This window comes from Psammomys obesus, unplaced genomic scaffold (assembly GCF_907164565.1).
Source record: "Psammomys obesus unplaced genomic scaffold, mPsaObe1.curated_primary_1811, whole genome shotgun sequence".
Lineage (NCBI taxonomy): Eukaryota > Metazoa > Chordata > Mammalia > Rodentia > Muridae > Psammomys > Psammomys obesus.
The window spans coordinates 23,906,690-23,911,069 of NW_026596039.1; the positions used below are offsets into that span (position 1 = coordinate 23,906,690).

Consider the following 4,380-nt stretch of genomic DNA (forward strand, 5'->3'; position numbering starts at 1 on the left):
ACCTGTGATATTCAGATGTTAAAATAAAGTAAATAGAAAACAGAATGAAAAATTACAAACAGATTTTCCTGCAGAACATAAATGCTAAAAATGTCAATAAGAAACTAGCAATTGAAATTTAATGTCTCCATTTCAAGTTAATTTGTGTAGAAGATACAAAAGATACAAATGACATATTATTTTTAATTTGCTAAGTGACTAGTGAAAGGGCTCTTTTTTCCCAGAACATGTTAAGCACTGTTACTAAGGTTTAGAGCAGCCCCACTGGGATTTCTTGAGATTAGCTGCAAGCAGGGTATTTCAAAAGCTATTTCTGAAGAAGGTTTCTGGTGCACTGTGAAGCGATTGTGACTGGATCAGGTTCTTCTGATACACAAGTTCATGGCCAGCTATGATTTCAGCCATCTTTGAAGTTACGAGTTTAGAACCCACAAGCTGCATGAGACATCACCAAGAAACCACGATCACCTGACAGGCATCTTGAAAGACATAAAAAATGAAGTTTTATTGGCAACTTGTTTGATAATCTTATTTGTATAACATCTGTGCAAAAGAAAGACTCTAATATTTGTAAATTGTAGAGTGCAATAAGCCACACAGTATGACAAACTCATATTAGTTTCTAATTCACCAGCTGCTAAAACTTTCATACTGATTTTGTTTACTCTGAGAAAGAAAAGGTAATACCTCCTTAATGTTCCTTATTGACTGGATAAAGGTGATAGGTGAGTAAAAAACTGGATACCATGAAAAACGTTGTTTACATACTTAACATTAAGAGATTTGTGTTGCTTTTCCAGACCAAACTAAGCATGTTCACAATGGAGTAATGACCCAGAAAAACAAAGGGTCCTATAGAGGGAGAACACAGTGAAGCGAAGTGAGAAGTGTTCATCAGCCATCAGTAGTGATTATGCAAAATAGCAGTGCAGCCTCCTAAAATGGTGGAGAGAGTATAAAAAGCCAGAAAGGTAGACACTAAAACCACTACATTCTGGGTGATCCTAGACTCAGGGAAGATTCTTTTGGAATCATGAGAGCTGCGGATATGTTGAAATCTCTGCTTGTGTCTGTACAGAATGGCAATCATAGAACCACTGGAAAAGGCAATGAGCACAAAAAGGAAAACTTCAAGGCACACCACCAGTGTTACATAGAGTGAGTCAATGATGTCATCATCCTCCAACAATGGAGCAGTATCCAAAATCATGTTTATTTGTCATGTTTCTTGTTATTCCCTTTAATTAACAGACATACAAAGAAAATAAAATTACCAAAATGCACAAGACCCCGAGATAGGAAATGGAGCAGCCAATGTACTTGGTAGCTCTGACTTTATGATCCTTCTGAAAGGATTCCCTGGGACTGATGGTGATGGCCTGGAAGACACTCAAGAGGCAGGTGGTGCCAATGGACACACTCCTGTCAAATCCTTGAATGTATAATAGAATCTTGCATCCAAAATCATTCAAGAACTGCTTCAACCCAAAAGCTTCCATTGTGTGTGGCACTCCTGAAGAGAGAATGACCAAGATGTTGGTTGCCATTAGATGCACAAGAATCAAATCCATGAGCTTTAATGTATATTCTCTGTAGTAAAGCAGTAGATAGTGGAACACAAGAGAGAAATTTCCCAGAATTCCAGTTGCAATTTATGATAAGAAACTAATTACGATGGCTGTATTCTAGAAGTTCATTCTGTGATTGGGCACAATTTTCTTTAGGTTATGGCCATACTGTTTCTCTGGTCAAATAAATGATGATTAATGATAGTAGCCAGGGGTAGAGGATACCTTTAATTTGTGAAGGTGCGGAGAGGCTGAAAGAGAGGGTCCATTAGTGTTAGGGTTTCAGGGGCAGTCTAAACCATCCAAAGATTAGAGAGAGTAGTTACTTTCCATGTAGGTGCCTATGAAATTTATCAATGACTTATTCATATATTGCTAGAGGAGGGTCATAGAGTTTTATTAAAAATGCAACATTCAGGAAAATTTGAAGTTAGCCTCTGTGAAATAATTAAGAGTAATAGCCCATACAAATATTATTTCAGAAAATATTGATGGTTTTAGTAATGAAGAAAGAAGACACTCCAATAATGACCAAAAACATTAGATATTAAAATTTTAATATATGTCTCATCTGAAGATAAAAAATAAATAAGTGTGTGGGATTGGGAGGAGACAAAGGAGGGCTACAGCCAGGATACAAAATGAATAAATTGCAATAAAGAAGAATAAATACATAAATAAATTTAATTTTTAAAAGACTACTCAAATAACCTCAGTGGATTGTAGAAGGAGTATCAAGTAGAGCTACTGATATTTTCTTTTAGTTAATTTTTTATCCATCCACTTTGCTGAAGGTGTTTATCATCTGTAGCAGTTTCCTGGTAGGATTTTTAGGGTCACTTATGTATACTATTATATCATCCTGACTAGAGATACTTTGACTTCTTTCCAATTTGTACCTCCTTTATCTCCTCTAGTTGTCATATTGCTCTAGCTAGAACTTCAAGTACTATGTTGAATAGATATGGAGAGAGTGAGCAGCCTTGTCTAGTCCCTGATTTTAGTAGAATTGCTTTAAATTTCTCTCCATTCAATTTGTTGTTGGCTATACACTTGCTGTATATTGCCTTTATTGTGTTTAAGTATGCACCTTGTATCCTTGATCTCTCCGAGACTTTTAACATGAAGTTAGTTGTGTTGGATAATGTCAAAGGGGTTTTAAGCATCTAATGAGATGATCATGTGGTTTCTTTTCCTTCAGTTTGTTTATATTGTGGATTACATTGATGGCTTTTAATATATTGAACCATCCCTCCATCCTTGGGATGAAGTTGACTTGATCATGATGGATGATGCTTTTGATGTGTTCTTGAATTCAGTTTGTGAGTATTTTATTGAGAATTTGGGCATCAATGTTCATAAAAGAAATTGGTCTGAAATTTTCTTTCATTGTTGAGTCTTTGTGTGGTTTAGGTGTTAAGGTAACTGTGGCCTCATGAGTAGACAATGTTCCTTCCCCTTCTATTTTTCTGGAATAGTTTGAGAGTATTGATGTTTAAGGAGTACTGGTTTGAGGAGTACTGGTAGAATTCATTAAAACTCTCTGACCCTGAGCCTTTTTTTAAGTGTAATCTTTCAAGAATATCATCCATTTTCCTTTAAATTCTCCAGTTTTGTGAAGTATAGGCTTTTGAACTAAGGCTGAATTTTTGGATTTCCTCAGTGTCTGCTGTTATGTCCCCCTATTCATGCCTGATTGTACTAATTTGGGTATTATCTCTGTGTCTTTTAGTTAGTTTGTCTAAGGACTTGTCTATCTTGTTTATTTTCTCAAAGAAACAACTTTTAGTTTCATTGATTCTTTGTTTTGTTTTCTTTGTTTATAATTTATTCATTTCAGCAGTGAGTTTGATCATTTCCTGCCATCTACTCCTCTTGGGCATGTTTGCTTCTATTTCTAAGTCTGAACCCAGTCAAAAACAAAGCTTTTAGGCATAACAAATAGCTATTTCTACTTCAAACTAAAACTATTAGAGTTTAAAAGAAAACTTGTGAACAATTTTCCAGTAAATGGGAATGATGGAAGCCATACTTAAGACAGAGCTTCAAAAATGGGCATATACTTTTTTTTTACTCCTTCTACCTACCCTTCCTTAATTTTTTTCCATTTTGAGGCTGATTCCCATGTATTTCAGGGCAATTTGGAGCTTTCTATGTGGCAGAGGATGACCCTATATGTCTGCACCATCTTCTTAGTGCTTTAGAACTAAAAAAAAAAATGTGCCACCACACCCCATTTATTAGGTGTGAGATATCTAGGGCACGGTTTCATATATGCGAGGGTAGCAGTCTGCCAACTGAGCTACATCTTCAGACTCAGTACATTTTAAAGAAATGTGAAGTGAATCACATGAAGAAATGTGATGTAGGAGTAAAGACAAAAGTGGTCACAAAAACAAAATGAGGCAATGACAAGAAACCCTTTTGTGATCAGAGTAGTGCTATGTTGAAGGATAAAAAATCTTAATATTTTATTGTTGTAATTTTCATTGTAAATGTTCATTATATATGACACAGTGTCACAGTAGGGCTTTTCATGAAAAGATATATTTTCCCAAGTATATTTCTTCATACTTAGCAGCTTTTCTTTTCTTATTTCTTTCTTTGTCCCTATTGTATCCCTGAACGGTTTTGCTTATATCTTATGCTATGTTCACACCATGATTTTAGGTATCTATATAACATCTATGAACAAACAAGGTAATGTGCAAACAAAAAATGTGCAAATGTCTCTTCAGATAGATAGATAGATAGATAGATAGATAGATGGATAGATAGATAGATAGATAGATAGATAGATAGATAGATAGAT

At 35.1% G+C, this 4,380-nt stretch overlaps 1 pseudogene; it reads right to left on the reverse strand.

Moving 5' to 3' along the window:
* Positions 1 to 760: 760 nt before the first annotated feature.
* LOC129687366 (vomeronasal type-1 receptor 4-like) overlaps positions 761 to 4,380 on the reverse strand; it is an 8,025-nt pseudogene continuing 4,405 nt past the window's right edge.